This window comes from Apium graveolens, chromosome 8 (genome assembly GCF_009905375.1).
Source record: "Apium graveolens cultivar Ventura chromosome 8, ASM990537v1, whole genome shotgun sequence".
In the NCBI taxonomy this organism is placed as follows: Eukaryota; Viridiplantae; Streptophyta; class Magnoliopsida; order Apiales; family Apiaceae; genus Apium; species Apium graveolens.
Genome location: NC_133654.1, coordinates 143451848 through 143471213, shown reverse-complemented (window position 1 = coordinate 143471213; position 19366 = coordinate 143451848).

Sequence of the window (19366 nt, the reverse complement as noted above, 5' to 3'; positions counted from 1 at the left end):
CATCATAACTTCTAGAATTATAGCTTTTGCTTCTCAATACTCCTTCTTTTCTGGTTCGTAAGCGTTACTATCTTCCGTACAGAATACTATTCTAGATATACCTTTACTCACTAGAGTTTTATAACCTTTTAATAAATGCGTCAACCTTAGTATCACGAATGCATTTCCATTCCGAATACCACCATACTTGGTACCACTTCATCTCTAGCTGCCTCCATCTTCGAAAGCTTGGTCCTTCGTGTAGAAGTAAAAGAATTTATTGAGAGATCACTATGATCATGAACACTTGTTCTATTGTATAGTTAGTACAGAAGGTGTGGCCAGCCTTTAGTACTTGACAAGCAATTAAACAACATGTGGTATCCTACTAGGCTTCTATCACACAGATAGATAGTCATTCGGCAATATCTTCCCTTCTGGAAGGGTTGTTCTTCTCAGCTTATATAAAATGAAAAGAAAAGAACGAATTGAAGAGAATTGTATATATGAAAAAAAATATACTGCCGCAAAATATTTGGATTGGAGTCTACCTCTGAACTATAGAGGTTTGTCATAGGAGAACAAAACATATATGTATATATATCAACATCAAGTATTATAACATCGCATTTCACGTGCTTAAAGATTTTTTTGCTATTCCGTCCATCATTCTACGGACCCATGCTCTTGCTCGAGCTCATAAACACTCACCTTTGAAACTCCCTCGACATCGAAACTCGAATAAAGGATTTCATTCTAGACATCATTGTTACTAGAATTATATGCTTACACCGCAACGTTCCTCGTATAGCAATACGACTCTCTATTGGTAAGAAGGAATAAGTATTCAATAGGTAGATAATCGACTTAATTAGCCTATCAATGATAACTTATACACCACCACGACCCGATTAGTGGTACTCACTCTCAACATCCATTCCAATACAACTCTCACGGTTGTAAGTAATCGGCTCATTACTCGCAGAATCATTCCTGCATTACTATGGCCCACCGTTGACCTACTGTAGTCATTCGTTTTCCATGAAGTTTTAATAGCTAACCATACGGAGTCCATTCATATCATATCGAATCCTTCTAAGGAGGTAACATAATCATCATTCATGATTCATGAAGAACATTCCTGATCCTGACGTACATACATGACATGAAGCAGATAAAATTGTAGAAGAGTTTCAATCAAAGCAACGATAGCAAGCTAATACCATTATCAACCATATTTCTTTACTGGGAGACATGAAGCTCAAAGGTTCATTTAGTCCTTTCGTAACATGCTCCTGGCTTATCTCAAGATAGGACCTTCTAAGATAGAAAGCCCGCTCACGACGATTACATGAATTAAATCTTTACCAAACTACTATTATGGTTGAGTACTGCACAATCATCAGAAGGAATGTCAATCTTTTACACCATAATACAACCTTCACGGAATTAACCATTATCACTGTATTCCTCTGGCACGAGCGCCGATAATTATCCTCTTACACTTAAAGTGTTGGCCACCTCTTTGGCCTTTCTTGATAGTAAAATTTTCTTACAATCAATGTCATTTTAACCACCTCCAACTAAATTTTCTACCTCATTTCAATCACTGCTTATGTGAAAATGCTTCTCTTAAGTCCTGGTGAGAAAAAAAATCACCATTTTTCCATAAGTCATTGCCTTAGTCTTTAGATGTGAACATTGTCATGACTTACTCTCGATCATACTTAGGACGTCTCTTATCTTGGGCCATTCTTGTTTTCACCAATCTCGACCCTCATTGGATCGATCTATACTTTCTTATGGTTCAACACGTGCCCCACCTGGCATTATTATAATTACGTCATATTTCCTTCATCAAAACTTCTATTCTTGAGAACTTTGAATATTACCTTTCTCCTTGTAAAACCTCTAAGGTTATCCTTAAATCCTTCATCAGGTACACCCTAGGCACAGGGCATATCAAGATACCATTTACTAATACCAGAATCATTGTCTATATACTTCTGAAAAATTTCTCCACTGATCCTTAAAGGTTCTTGTTACCTTAATCCTTTCCAATTCATATTGTCAAAACTCATGATGTCCCTATTAAGGGTAAAATTCCAATCTTTATGCATTCCCCTAGGATTCATTTCAAGTTATCGGGATTTTATCCTTAATTCCACCTTTAAAAGATACTTACACTCTTCCATGGATAAATCAAGTCATATATACTTGATAGATTACCTTATTCAATCATTCTCACTTCGATAGTCTATACTTAATTTCACAATAGGATCCTTATTCAAACTGAGGTCAATACATATGGCCTCCAAAAGATAACAACGGTTTTTTTTGCTTTGCTTGCCTAATTTGGTAATGACAACAGGGATGTTCTGGGAGATATTGGTCGTGTTCAACGTGAACTTCTTCTTAATAATTCCTTATTTACTTTTGTTGTTTATCTCAACAGTCATCCTAATGTTGGGATATCTTTCATACCTGGCATCTCCCTTTCTGGGTATCAAGCCACCGGTCTTACACTTCACATTCTTGAAGGTCACGTCCTTCATCCAATTTTCCTAATTTCTTACTTCTTTGTCTCCTCAGTCTATCCGCATCTCATTATTTATCCTTCGAACGATCTCAAGGTTTCCTTGAATCCTCCCAACTTACAGGGGATAAAATATATGTATCTCTTATGCCTTCAACCATCAATTTTAACTCATGGTGAATTACCCTCATCCTGAGGATTACATACTTTTCTATTTCTATTGCTACGAGTCTTTAGGGTTTCCTCATACCCAACTCCCTTATCATTCCTCAAACTCTATTGCCTTTATATTCCTTTCCACTTCAGTTTCTTTTTATTTTCCTTTTTCTTATCATTATTTCACGAACTAACACAACATAAGCATTGATTTCAAACATCCCGTCATTCTGGTTTCGTGTCCTCAGAACGAATATTGACAACTTTTACAACTTAGATTCATAATTCATCATACTGGTATGCCTTTGTTCTGGCTCTAAAGCTTTTACACTATCTCCATAACCTTGGGAAGTACTTTCCTGTAAACAATTGACTGAACTTAAATCAGTTTATTATAATCTCTTGCTCCGTGCCTTCCTTGGCCTTTCACCAGCGGGTGGCCTCTCTCTTAGGAGGGTAAGTGACAAAAATAGTCTTTTGTGATTCGTCAATCATTTAGAATCTCAAATGATTCCTATATTTCCGTTAGCCAGGCTCTTGCCTCGACTGGGTCAGCTTGTTCCTTGGAACTCTGAGAGCTTAGCGACTTAAAGGTCCTGAAAGAATTTCTCACCGCATTGTTTCCTCAGGGTGGTGGTTGGGGATAATAGTCTAAGTTATGTCTAGAAAGGTCCATAAATTGTCGTATAGGAGTACCATCTCGGGTCTCCTTTCCTTACTCGATTTCTGTTTTCTTAGTTTGAACGTTCCCTCCTCTTCCCCATAATCCGGCTCATCCTACATATTTTATATCCTCATTTTCCACTTCATTATGTTATGGGTTCCTTCTATCTTGATAGCGACCTCCCTGACTATCACGTTCAGGGTTTGCTCTAAATCTTATTCCTCAAACTAGCTTTCATCTAAGATCTCATCTTTAAGCTCTTGAACATTTGGAACCCAAATTCTATAGGAATACCTCATTATTCCCTTATCATCTTTCTCGGTATTAATCTCTTATCTATTTGTTGGCTCTCTGCCTTCATTCATCACTTTTTCTGGCACAATATGTTCTTTTCCAATAATTCGGGCTGTATTGCAATCTCAAACAGCTTTTCGGTACCGGCTCCGGTTACCTTCACTTCTATTTCCATTTTCTCAAAATATCTTATCAACTCTCCCAAAGACATTTTCATCTTGATTCTCTCCTTTATACTAAGGGCATTAGCCACCATTTTGGCTTTCCCTGGATGATAAAGAATCTCATAATCGTAATCCTTGATTAGCGCTAACCACCTCCTTTGGCGCATGTTGAGCTCTTTCTGTGTGAAAATGCACTAGAGCACTTATGGCTTGTGTAAATCTCGCACTTCTCTCCATACAAGTAGAGCCTCCAATCTTTAGGGCAAAACTATTGCCACGAGCCCAAGCTCATGGGTGGGGATATCGAATTTTATATTCCCTTAATTATCTTGACGCGTATGTGATTACCTTGTTGTGCTGTATAAAAAGCACCCTAATTCCTTATGCGAAGCGTCACTACAAATCACAAAATCTCCTTTTCCATCCGGCAACGCCAACATAGGAGCCGTCACCAACCTTTGCTTCAGTTCTTGAAAGCTGTTCTCGCATTTCTCTATCCATTTGAACTTCTCACTCTTATGAGTAAGCCGCGTTAAAGGGGATACTATCTTTACGAACTTGAACGAACCTCCTGTAGTGACCGGCCAATCCTACCTCTGGTAGTCGCCCTAACCATGGTCATCAATTCTTCAGTGGTCCTTTATTCATTCTTGTCAGGATCCTTCACGGGATCCTTCTCAGCGATAATCCCTTCTAGGACAACATCCTCAACCGCTACATCCTCAATATGAACATCATTCGGTCCCGTGTTAGGACGCTCTATCGGATCCATAATCTGATCTCCAATAACTAATAAAACATCATCGCGTTGTTGCTCCTCAACCTCAGGGTTCGGAGTCCCGCTACCATATACGATAACGAACTACGCTCCTATCACGATATTTATAAGGGTTCCCATATGGGTTTTAACTGGCAGTACTACGTTAGGTAGTCCGACTATGAACTTGGCAAAAGTTCTTATTTATCTTAGTAAACTTATTATTTTAACGTCACTTCATCTTTGAGGTTTATAACGCTTAGCTCTGATACCATTTCTGTAACACCCCCAAATCCGGGGTCGGGGATCCGGGTTGTCACGAGTTCCATTTCCCTTAATAACACCCAATCTTAATAAACAATCAACTACTCTGTACTGTGACCCCACAATAAACACATACACCACAAGTTATAGTCTCAGAGATGAATATCCAAAAATAACACGAGTCATTTTATTCCACAATTATATGCCATTACACCTTAAAAGGGTTTCTGAATAGATTTACATTTCTTTTCCATTATTACAATTGATAAAGATACATAAGTCTGGTACATCCAAAGTTGAAAGCCTATCCTATTGGTAGTTCTTACCTCAGCTACAGCAACATCAACGCCTATAGGAAACTGCGGAACGTTTCCTATCCGCTCGCGAATTGGGAGCTTGGTCCTGTTCATCTTGTCTATCTGATGTTGTGTGATGAAAGAAGAAAGCAAGGGTGAGCAACAAGCTCACCGAAATAATATGTATAATGATTAACAATATATGAGCATTCTCATAGTACTCATGAAAGTCTTGGTCAAGTAAAAAAATGAACCAAGTTTGATATCTTATCGTGACCAAGTCGCAAAATATTCAGTATATATGTATATATACTTTTCAAAATCTTGGAAGTCCTCTTCCATGCATAATATACACAGAGTTCCAGTTGATAACTGTATAAAAATATCGTTGCAAGGTGATCTCATATATCTAACCTTGTCTCAACGTTTTTGTGGAAATCTTTGTCATGCATAAGATAATCATTAACCAAATATAAGTTGAAAAGATGAAGTTACAAGATACTCCAATATACTTATATCTTTTCCGGATACTACTTGAACTACCACCGTTCAAGGTATCATCAGTTTCAAAAGTTCATCACATAGATGAGACTACAAGAAAAGACTTGAATAGATTCAATCTTTGAACTATCCTCAAAATTAAATGAAGTTACGAGATACTTCATTTGATGAAAACATCATTTTGAAAACTCGACCCTGCCAACACTCAAGAATCGCCCAACCGTAGCCTTTCTATCGAAGTGCTCTGGGTAGTGTTACAGAAATATCCAATTGGATGATGAACTCATTACGGGAGTTTGCCACGCTAGGAAGACCACTCACGATGATCAGTCGCAGTAGTGCAACCCCACCATTTTCTACATGTGGAGGAGAACAGTCAGATTTACTTGTCAACCGAACCCTGGACTCCTAAGGAATGGACCGTCTTAGCAGAACTTCCAGGCCATTTGGGCCAATATAATAAGGCTGGGCCGGCGCCACTCGACCACTTACGCCACTCCTAGTTCAGATGAAATCCATGACTCTGAAATGTAAAGCTCATCCCCCCTTTCCCCAAGTAGAAACTTGTTGATACGGCTCTACCAAGTCATATCTAGTTGGAAAGGAAGACTCACCGATATTTTCCAGGCGGTGCCTGTTAATGGATTAACTTGTTCCAAGAATTTTACTTCCCGAGTGTTGGGTAAGTAATCAAAAACTTTTTTATCAAAACAGCAACCTTGTTGCGAATATAAAATACACCACAGAGCCGGATCCCTCAGGTTTTGAGCGAGTATTTAAATCCCCTTCGAAAGAAAGATCTTAAATATAAAAAAAAATGAGTTTTGGGATCCGCCCTAACCTTTAAAAATCATTTTGAAGACTCGAAAACATTTTTAAGAATGTTTGGAGTAATGCTGATTTAATAAAATAAATCAGTCCCAATATATTAGAAATTATCTGAATATTATTATTTAAATAATATTCCCATAAAGAATAATCTTTATAAAAATAATTGAAGTAGAAGTTTTAAAACTCATACTTGAAATGAATAATAAATAACCAAAGATATACTTATACGAAAGTACGATCTTTATTTGAATAATCGAAAATAAGTTTGAATATCGAAACATTATTCTTTAATAAAATAAAGAATATTATTTAATAAAATAAGCGGAGTCATAAGTCCTCGAATGAATATTCAAAACAATATTCATTAAATAAAATAAGCGGAGTCATAAGTCCTCGAATGAATATTCAAAATAATATTCATTAAGTGAAATAAAGTTATCGAATAAACCTTATTCGAATAATAGTTTTGAAAACTATTTTTATATATATATAAATATATATATAATATAATCGGGAACATCGTCTCCCGGTTTAGAAAATATGTTCACCTTTGGGTCCCCTATACTAAGGGTATACGCAACTACTGCTTATCTTTAGCATAGGTATTATGCAACTTATAAGCAATTGGATCAACAATTAGATATCAAGATTATGAAACAGACATGCATATATACCATATCAGTATGCTCCAATATATCGCAAGATTTGCTAATAACAATCATGCACTTATCACAAGATAATGTATATACATATATACATCACAACAACAGTATAACGGGTAGAAAACTTGCCTGAGTGTTCCCGGATAGACTTAAGCTTAGAGTGGGTCCGATAACCTATGAACAACAACATAAGTCAGAATTAAACCCCGGTCTCTTAAGAAACTAGACTTTAACCAATTGAACTTTAACGTTCGCTTATGGTCGCTTCTACGCTTAACGAATCACATAAGTTGTTCGAGTACCCTTGGCTCTACCATTTTTAATAAATTAACCATTAAGAATTTTAAGGCGATTCTTTCGTGACTACCCTACCAACTGCCTAATCCACTTTACATAATTGTTTTATACTCCAATTAGTCATTTAAGGACCTTAACGAAGGTGTTAAAGTAAGGCGAGGGGTAATGGTTCGGTCGCGAAACGCCGTTACTTAAAACAGTCGTTTCTCCTAAACCGTACATCGGATTCAAGCGAACCACATATCAAAACAAAGCTCGCAACATGAAATATCTAAGCATAACAATGGTCAAAACCTATTAGTGAGTTCACGGGTCCTGATGTTAAGAACAAAAGCAGTCTAAGGTAAACCGCGCATTACGACGGCTATGTTTACGCGATTACCAAAGTTTAAACTACTCCAATCAATCCACAAATCAACCCCCAATCAATATCACAACTAAACTCCATCCATACTTCATTGTAACAGTTCCAACATCTCAAGATTTTCCAATTTATACTACCCCTAAACATGAACTAAAGCTATACTTAAGTTCATTAACCAATAATGAAGATTTACAACTCCAAACTCATTATAAATCCAACCTAACTCTAAATATACATGAATCATGCTTCTCATTTACTATAACCATCAAAACCATCGTAATATTCAAAGTAAAGTTAGGTTTTGGAGGTGTTATACCTTCCTTGGAGTGATTAGAGTAGCTAGGAAGTCTTAGGGAGCCTCCTACAAGCTTGATCTTTCCAAAGAAATGAAGAACACAAAGTTAGGTTTTGAAGTTTCTAAAAATCAGATTGAAAGAACTGTAAAAACGAGGGTCTTACCTTGCTTATTTGGACGAGACTTATGAAGAAGAGTTGTAGGCCATCTTAATACCTTTCCAAAGAGCTATAGAACATACTATTTGAGTGAGTATTGAAGGAGATATGGTAGTTTGAAGTTGCTGCTCTGGTTTTGGCCGAGAGCTTTTGTTCTTGGAAAGCAAAAGTCAACTTCTAATTTGTGTTTTGCGATTTGTTTTGCCTTGGCTTGGTTGCTACCTTTTGTTTGTTAATTAAATTGTTACCATGGTAAAAATTGTGTGGCTCATAATTAACCAACCAATCCTTCCCACTTTGTCATGCTCATGTCATCTGCTTATGTCATCTTTTTACACTTGTCTTCCGCTTGTTGGTGTGATGACATCATCGTCCATTAACCTCTTTAATTAATCCCTAATTACTTGGCTAATGACCGCTGATCTGTTATACGGTTCGCTTAACTTTCGTTCTCGTTTATCGTTTGAGGGATCATACCTGAGATCTTATTACTTGGGTTCCCCTAAACCTTTCTCAATATTTTATATTCCTTTTATGATCCTCTCTTATAATCCTTGAATTAAATCCTTTTAATCATGTTACCTTATACTCAATTCTTTCGGTATCTGGTGGATTTTCGGGAAAAATCAAAGTATTTGAATTTGGATTCTGACGATCTTTACATACACTTATTTACTTTATGGAATACTAATACGATCTTAGAATTTCCATAACAGTACTCCTATATAGCGTGGTCTGATAATTTTCCTTAATCAGCATCATCAGCAAAAGTTACTATTCATCCGTGTTTCAAAAATTCCAAAAATTAGGGTTATTACATAAACTCCTTTTCCAAGAAGGTAGCATGTCTGGAGAAAAACACCCGATGATCGGTATAAAAGTAATACCCCAAAGTCTCTTTAGGATATCCTACAAAATTACATTTTACGGATCGAGATTCCAGCTTATCTGGGTCAACTTTCTTGACATAAGCTGGACATCCCCAAATCTTAACGTGTTTAAGACTCGGTTTCCTTTCTTTCCATATCTCATATGGTATTTGAGGAACAAATTTGGAAGGCACCTTATTCAGTAAATATGCTGAGGTTTCCAATGCATAACCCCATAGGAATACTGGAAGATTCGCATAGCTCATCATGGACCGAACCATGTCTAACAAAGTTCGATTTCTCCTTTCAGATACCCCATTTAACTGTGGAGTATATGGAGGAGTCCACTCGGAGACTATACCATTTTCTTTGAGATAATCTAGAAATTCTCCATTCAAGTATTCACCACCTCGATCTGATCGAAGAGTTATAATACTGTGTTTGGTTTGTTTCTCCACTTCATGTTTATATTCTTTGAACTTTTCAAAGGCTTCAGACTTGTGTTTCATCAAATACACATATCCGAATCTAGATCTATCATCTATGAAATTAATGAAGTACGAAAATCCACCCATGGCTTGCGTAGACATTGGTCCACATACATCTGTGTGTACCAATCCTAGAAAATCTACAGCCCTCTCTCCATGTCCACTAAATGGAGATTTGGTCATTTTACCCAATAGACAAGACTCGCATGTAGGATATGATTCAAAATCAAAGGGGTCAAGTAACCCTTCCTTATGCAATGTCCGCAGTCTATTTTCACTAATATGACCTAGCCTACAGTGCCATAAATAGGTCATATTTTCATCATCTCATTTTCTTTTATTAGTTTGTTCAATCTGAAGTAAATCATACTCTACGTCACATACATACAGACCATTATTTAAAATGCCACGTCCAAAAAGAACATTATCTCTAAGGATAGAACATTCATTATTCTTAATAATAAATGAAAAACCATCCACATCCAACATAGGAATAGAAACAATATTCCTCACAATAGAGGGAACGTAATAACAATTATTCAAAATAATAGTCTTGCCCGTAGGCATATGTAAACTAAATGATCCTACAGATATGGCCGCAACCCTTGCTCCATTGCCCATACGTAGAATCACCTCATCTTTTTCAAGAGTCCTACTTCCCTTTAGTCCTTGCAACAAATTGTAAATATGAGAACCACAGGCGGTATCTAATACCCAAGTAGAAATTTGACCTAGTGACATATTAACTTCGATCATGAACATGCCTGAATCAGAAGCGGTAGTCTTACTACCCTTCTTCTTCAATTCTGTAAGGTAAACCTTGCAGTTCCTCTTCCAGTGCCCCAACTTGTTATAGTGAAAACAAACAACTAAATTAGGACCAGTCAACTTGTGAGCATCTAGTATGCTTCGGAGTGATAGTGCAGAAGACATGACGAATATAGTAAATCTGTAAATGATAAACACATAACAACACTTAGCAAATATTCAATTTCATTTCAAAACACTACATGAATCGGGTCTTTATTCATAAGTGTCTCCCACTAGTTTATCTAATTTATTCAACCCCCTAAGTGAAAATTAAGCATTCATAATGATAGTGGGAATAGGGATCCTACATTCCATCATACAACCTCGGCTGTGGCACGAAACGTCATGTGATGTTCAATAGGCAGACAACTCTTGTCAATTACATCTTATGTTGAATCACGGCTGTGGCACGACAAACTCAATATTCTAAGCTAAGTCTAACCCAACATTTCGTACAATTGAATCACTGTGGCACGTACCGACCTTTAGATTCTAATTCAATGTACACATCTCTATGTAATAGACAAGTATTTCTTATTTCGAAATCAAAGCCCTCGGCTGTAGCACGAAATGACAATGATTCAAAAATAAGAACTACTTTCTACCATGTTGGAAAGCTTTGACCGACATAAGCCCGTTGTGTCATTGGCCAATTACTACTTGATATTATTTAATTTTAGAGGGATTATATTACGTTACAATCATAATCATATTATAAATAGATTCTTCCTTTTAAATTAAATATTTCAAATCAATAATCGATAATCAGATGATTCCCAGATCGGGTGGAGCATTGTCAAGAGGCGTCACTTAATAACCCTTTCTTACAGATAGAAATCTGTTGTTGACAGAATCATCCTTTCTCTCAATATTGAAAATTCATATTCAATTACGTGTTTCATAAACACAAAAATCTCATGATTTTATTCATAATATTATTGTTAAGGCAAGAAATGATTCCTATTCTAGATTTTCTAGAGCACGCCTTATATTGATTTAAGTTCACATAAATCTATCATTGCATGGTAAATATAGGCATATATCTCATATATAAAATTAAATAAACAAGTAAGTGTAAAGTGCAATAAAGTAAATGTGTTTGGTTATGGCCCCATCCTATGTGATCTTTATCAAGCTCATGATAAAGATCAAGGTCAATCTAATATGATGATGGAAATAAATACAACTACTTATTACATAAGTCTTCTTCTTTGTTTAGACTTCTTGTATGCCTCGTCTTCTTCTTTGTATCACCTCCATTGGATAGCCTTCTTGAGTCTTCAATTACATTACATGATTGAAAGTAAAACTAATCTAATGAACTTACAAGAATAACTCGAGTTACATTCGAGATTTATGATTACAAAGATTGACGACATGTAAGTCGTATTTAAAACCAAAACCAAAACCATTACACTAAGGTCGAAAGGCCATAACCATCCACCATGCTCATACAACACATAAAAGCATGTTAAAACACATAATCTAATCTTAACATATCATATTATCCATGATCTAATCATAAAAAGAAAATATGACAAAAACCAGAAAAATCAGAATCAAATCAGAAAAACAAGAATCACTATTTACAGGCAGTAAACGACGTCAAACGCCTTACAGACGAGTCGTTGATAACTTATGCTATCAGTTTTGTTCAGACGCTCGTTTGCCTATGGAATAGGGTATTCGTTTGCGTAAATCGGACACCAGACCCAGATTTCAGCAAATCTGCAGCAGCCAATTTAGAATCCGTATCTAATATGATTCTCATAATTAGAATAAACATAAATCATATATATATCAGTATATATACAGATTACATAATCATCTTATGATTATACAACTCACATGAATATCATATATTCAAAACCATACATATATAAACATATTATATCAACATCAAATCATGGCGAATCACGTAAATGCTCATATATCGAAAACAGTTAAACACATAATCGAATTAAAAACTTTTCACAAGTAGCTCTGATGCCATTAAAGGGTTTTTAGCACATAAACGCTGTTAGGTCCCAATATGTTTGTAGAAGGGGGGGTTGAATACAAACAGTACAGAATAATCGAATAAATGCGGAATAAAAAATGTGAAACAAAATTCAAGTTAAATAAGAATATTATTAAACTTGAAAGGTGTTACAACAACTGTATCGATTACAAGGAATTAATCTCAAATTAATTATCACAAATTTAGAATAAATTCGACATGAACTTTTTCTATTTTTGCAATAATTAGAATCAAATGCTAAATGCGATTTGAGATTAAGTTCTAGGGATTTTGATCCGCTAGATTGTTACAGAAGAGCAAGATAAAGATTTCTAGTGGTTTGGATTTAACTTTACAAACTAGAAATGGATGATCTTGAATTAGCAGAGAAAATGAAATATTGCTTCTGCTTCTTTTCTTTTTGCTGTGTTCTTGACTTCTGTTCCTTGGATAAAATGAATGTTCAGCTTCTGCTTCTTTTATCAACCAACCGAATGAAAATGAACTGGCATGACAATCTCTTAGACTCGGCAAGACTTTCGGTAGGACTATCAAATTCCAGTAGAACTTTCGATAGGACTATCTTTTAGAACTAGCAAGACAATCAGAATGAACTAGCAAGACTTTCGGTATGACTATCAATTGTCATACCGATTGTCATATTAGTTCAAACAGTTTGTCTTGCTGAAATTAAATAGATTTAAATCCTAATAATAATTCTTATAAGACAATCCTTTTGAATTAGCATGACTTTCGGTATGACTATTGATTGTCATACCGATTGTCATACTAATACAATCAGTTGTCTTTGTTGAATTTATAACAGATTTTAAATCAATTAAAATTTTGAAAATTCTTAATATTAATTCAGAATTAATTAATCAATTAATTTAATTAATCAAATAAATTAATCTTTGTAGATATAATTTATTTTCTTAATTAAATTATATGACTTAATTAATTAATAGAGAATTAATACTAATCTTGAGTAGCATCCATTATTCTGCAAATCTTCTGAAAATCACTGAAAATTATAAATCAATTCCACCACTTCAACGTTGACACTCGATGTACTGTCCGGTTCATGAGTGACTAACTTCCGTGACATTTCTTCATGTCTTGACTTTGATAATTGATTTTCTTCAGATTAAATCCTTGTAATAATCTGATACCCTGACGAGATCTCTGTCACTTGATTAAATCCACAATCTTGATTTATATCACTGAGGCATGATCAATTTCTTGAACTTCTTCCAGTGAATTAATTCCTCAAGTCTGTAGATGAACCTTGTTTCTGAATCCTTTGACATATATTATTTTGCGAGATCTCTTTGACGGTAGATCCACTATTTACTTATTACATTCTTATTTGAGTTGAGTTAAATCCTCGAATATACAAATAGGCATATGACATATGACTTACAATCTCTCCCTATTTGTTTGTTAGACAATAACACACAAATACCTAAAGGATAACTCAACTAACAAATAAGAAAAAGATATAAACAGAAATGCAAAGTAAATAGCAGAAAAGTTCTGGATAACATTTAACCTTTTCCAGATTCCAAATAGATGTTCCTCTAGACTGAACATATCTTCAAGTAGTTTCATCTTCTTTTGTACAACCATATTTCCTGTTGAGAAGCTCATATCTCTCTTGTTTCTCCCCTATGAGAATCAACTGATTAAAGAAGATCACCTTTGTTTACCACCTCTCCCGTATAATAGGATCCGCAGATAAAAATCAATGGTACTCCCCTAACAGCTTCTTCCCTTACTAGAAAATCATCTTGTGTTTACCACCTCTCCCGTACAATAGGATCCGTAGTTACAAACAACAATGGTGTGGTGTAGTGTACATGTTTGATCTTTTTCTTCCTCCCTGCTATTTCTCCCCCTTAGTTGAGGAATCCTCCAAACTATTACTTAAGCTTTTATCTCCCCCTTAAAGAAGGAATGTATGCCATCGTCTGAAGGAGTTCTCATATTTCACTTGGTTGGAAAAGAAATAACAAGTAGTTTCTCTTTCTTCCTCACTGTGAGTGTGTGATTCTGTTTAGTGTACCTCACATGTGTTTCACTCTTCTCTCCACTCGTGTTTACACTCTTTCTCACAAGTGTATCACTCCTCTCATAGCTCCATATTCCAGCTGTACCTGCAAGGAAAATCATCTTAGCCATCCTTAAGGAGGTCACAGGTGGTGCAATGGGAGTTCACAAATCCCCATCCTTGTTAAACTCGTCAGATGAATCTGAGTCATAATTTACAAGTTGCTAGTTTCCCTTTTTGGGTTCCAGATTTGAATTCTGGGAAGGTAAACAATGATCCAACGAATTTAGCATAAAGATCATAGTTTCCTTCTAATGTCTGTGAAGACATTTCCTTGTGACTCATCAGGTAATATCTGAATCATTGTCAACAAGTTGCCGATCTGCACCTATGTCAGATCCACTATCCGCAGATGCATCCAGGGGATTTAAGCCTGGGGAGGTAGACACTGACTACTGACATATGGCTTTTGGATCAGTATCCTCTCCTAACACCTGTAAAGGCAATTGGTCCATTAACGAACCTTGAACAATCGAATCTGACCTTAAAATGGTTGAAACTCTTGTTTCCATCAAATCATCCTTTGTGTGTGTAACGTTTCCTTGTGCATCAAGAATTGTTTATATTTGAGGTGGTGACACTACATCGGATACCCTGGCCGACAGGAAAATTTCAATAGACACACCCTGTTGAGAGAATGAATCTAGTAACTATTTTTATGCCTTTTCAACCATTACATCTTTTTGAGAAGATGTATGGGGGTTTAGCAGTTGTCTCGGTTTAAATACTACTCATCTTTGTAGGAGACAGAGCTACTGGGTTGACTACAGAACCTTCCTTATGTGGTGCACTAAGGCACTATCTCCCTCACGCTCATTCATACTACATTTAGTGGTAAGAGAGTGTTGGTTGGTTCTGTTTATGTGTTTGTCTTTACAGTCTGGGATATATGTTGTGGGTTTTCAACCTCATGACTGTCAATGAAAGAAAGTCATTGGAGACTAAACCTGTATCACAGAACATAGGGCAATATAGAGAGATAAAATGTACTTAAGATCTATAATGAATGAAAATTATACATTTAATCTTTTGAGAGTAATGATGTACAATAGTGATTTCAAAAGATTTTACATGAAATAAGAAATCACTAATGTAGAAAGAAGTTTGATTTACTCCTAAAATCACTACACATATAAAACAATATGATTGTGCCTAGTGATAAGAGAGTTATAAATATGACGACTCTACTAGTTCATATCAACCTGAAGTGAGATTGTGAAGAAGAGATTGCATAGTCCAATAGATCTGCAACTGCAAAGTCCATGAACTGAGGTGCATTGACTTCCTCTTTTGACTCACCAACCAGGAGTACACTTGTACACATCTTACTAGAGTCCAATTCCAAGTGTAATGTGCAGCAGGTGCCTGATATGTCATAATATTCTCAAGTCTCGTCACTGGTGCTATATGTTAGATACTGCTTCCTGATAATAACCTAGCACACTATACAAAATTTCACTGATAACATATCCAGCTTGCAAATAGCCATATCCCTCAGATAAACCTTTGCTGTTATCTCCAAAGGTAATCAGGGGGCCAGCTTTCTCAACCATATTTGATAGCAGGGCTCTATCTCCGGTCATATGTCTTGATGATCCACTGTCAAGAATCCACACTACCGATTACACCTGTTTAATGCCCTGTACTACAAATGGATTAGACCTTCTTCGGAACCCAAACTTGGTTGGGCCCGGCATACTTGTAGAATTGTCCTTTGTCAGGCAAAACAACATTTTTAATTTTAATGGTCTCAACATCCTCAATGACTGAACATTTGACCTTGTAAACAGCCTTAACAAATTTCTGTTTAGGCTTAGGCACAAATGTCTCCTTTCTAGCCTTAGAAGGACTAGCAGTCTTAGACCTATCATGCTTCTTATTATTCAGATGCTAACGAGGAGTAGTCTTATCACTAGAAACATGCTTACCATTAAAATAAGCATACATCAATTTAAAAGCACAAGACATACAATTAGCAACACTACATGCTTTATGAGAGTGATTAATAGCAGGCAATTTATGCATGGTAGACATGGCATGTAATAACCCCAATTTTTTTGAAATTTTGAAACCCTTATGAATAGTGTTTTTGCTGAATGAGAAAACTTTTCATGCCACACTATGTAGGGGTTCTGATATGGATATTCTGAGATTTTATTAGTACTTTATATGGGATATAAGTGTATGTAAAGATCGTTAGAATCCAAATCCGAACACTTTGATTTTTCCCGGAAATACACTAGATACGGAAAGAATTGAGTATAAGGTAACAGGATAAAAAGGATTTAAATTAAAGGATTATAATAGAGGATCATAAAAAGGAATATAATGTATTGAGAAAGGTTAAGGGAACCTAAGTAATAAGATCCCGGGTATGATCCTTCAAACGATAAACGAGAACAAAAGTTAAGCGAACCGTATAACAGATCAGCGGTCATTAGGCAAACAATTAGGAAGTTAATCAAAGGGATTAGAGTGAGTGATGTCACCCAACCAATGAGAGGAGGACAAAGAGGGAAGGATGACATCACAACATGACATAGGCATGACATGGGAAGGAAGGAGATGTGATGGCTTTTTAACCACACAAAATCAAGGGCAAATAGGTAATTGACTAAATCAAACACAAAAACAAATCAACCAAGCCAAGCAAATTCATTCTTCATCAAAATCAAAAAGAAACCAAGGGATTGTTCTTGAGAGCTCTCGGCTTTTTACTATTGCAAAAGGCAAGAAAATTCAAAATCAAAGATCCAAGCTTCCTAAATTGGTGAGTTAATTCCCTAATCATCTTCATGCTTAGTTAGGGCTATATCATGAGTTTAAGCCATCAATTCCTTCTCAATCTTCTTCATTTAATCAAAGAAGAAGACAATGAATAGTGTTTTCAAGTTTTTAACTTGAAAATTTTCTTGTTTTCCTTGAAGATCCAAGCATTCCTAAGACTTCTCAAAGCTTCTTAAGGCTTCCTAGCTACTCCCACCACTTCAAGGAAGGTATATCATCTCCAAACCCTAGATTCCTATGTATTATAAGATGATTTTGATTAGTAGGGTGATATTGTAGCTTGATGTTTGTGATTTAGAGTTTGGGATTGAAATGGTATTGAAATGGAATGGTAAATGTTGTTGTTTTGATTAAAAGAACTTAAGTATGGTTAAAGTTAAGCTTAGGCATAAGTATGAATGTTAAAATTGAATTGGTTGGGGTTGTTATGATGTGATAAGGTTGGATGTTGGTTGTATGTTGGATTTGAGGTTGAATTGGGTTGGTTTTGAATGGTTTAAAATTGGGAAATCGCGTAAACATAGCCGTCGTAACGTCCGATTTTCTTTAGACTGTTTTTGTGCATAACATTAGGACCCGAGAACCCCCTGCTAGATTATGACAATTTCCATGTTTAGATAGCTCATGTTACGAGCTTCATTTTGATATGTAGTTCGTTCGATTCCGATGCACGGTTTAGGAGAAACGACCGTTTCATGTAATGGCGTTTCGCGAACGAAACTTTTCCCCTCGCCTTACTTTGAAACATAGGTTAAAGACCAAAAAGGGTTAATTAATGTATGAAACATTTATAGTAAGTATGTTAGGCAGTTGGTAAGACACTCGCGAAGGAATCGCCTTAAAACTCGTAAAGGTTAAATTATTAAAAATGGTGGAGCCGAGGGTACCCGAGTGACTTAAGCGAGTCAGTAAGCGCAAAACAAGCGTTAGAGTCTGAGTTGGTTAGAGTATAGACTTACAAGTGACTTTGGTTTAATTCCAACTTACTTGTTGTTTATAGGTTACCAGACTCGTCCCGAGCCATTCGTAACCCCCAATCGCTCAGGCAAGTTTTCTACCCGTTATAACTATTGTTGTGATGTATATATGTATATGCATTATCTTGCGATAGATGCATGTTGGTTAATTAGCAAATGTTGCAATATATTGAAGCATGCTGCTATGGTATATATATATATGCATGCCTGTTTCGTATTCTTTCCATATATATCTGTTGATTCAGTTGATAATACTATGCTAGAGGATAGCGGTAATTTGCATATACCTATAGTATAGGGACCCAAAGGTGAAAACATAATTCTAAACCGGGAGTCGATGTTCCCGAGTATATATATATATATTTATATATATATATATGGATATAGTTTTTTTTAAAACTATTGATCGAATAAGGTTTATTCGATACCTTTATTTTATTATTTGAATATTATTTGAATATTCATTCGAGGGCTTATGACTCAGTTCATTTTATTATTTGAATATTATTTGAATATTCATTCGAAGGCTTATGACTCAATTTATATTATTATTGAATATTATTTGGATATTCATTTGAGGATGTATGACTCCTTTATTTTATGAATATTATTTATAGTATTTATTCGAGGTATTATGACTCCGCTTATTACTTAATAATATTCTTTATTGTATTAAAGAATAAGGTGTCGATAATCAAACTTATTTTTGATTATTCAATCTTTGATTATTTGCTATTCATTCAAGTATAAGTTTTCCAACTTCTACCTCAATTATTCTTATGGGAATATTATTTAAATAATAATATTCAGATATTCCTTTCATATCGGGACTGATTTATTTTAGTAAATCAGTATTACTCCAAACACTCTTTAAAGTGTTTTCGAGTCTTCAAAATGATTTTTAAAAGTTAGAGCGGATCCCAAAACTCATTTTTATATTTAAGATCTTCCTTTTTAAGGGGATTTAAATACTCGCTCAAAACCTGAGGGATCCGGCTCTGTGGTGTATTTTATATTCGCAACAAGGTTGCAGTTTTGGTAAATGAATTGATTACTTACCCAATGTTCGGGAAGTAAGTCCATCTATTGAGTCGGCATAAGCAACATG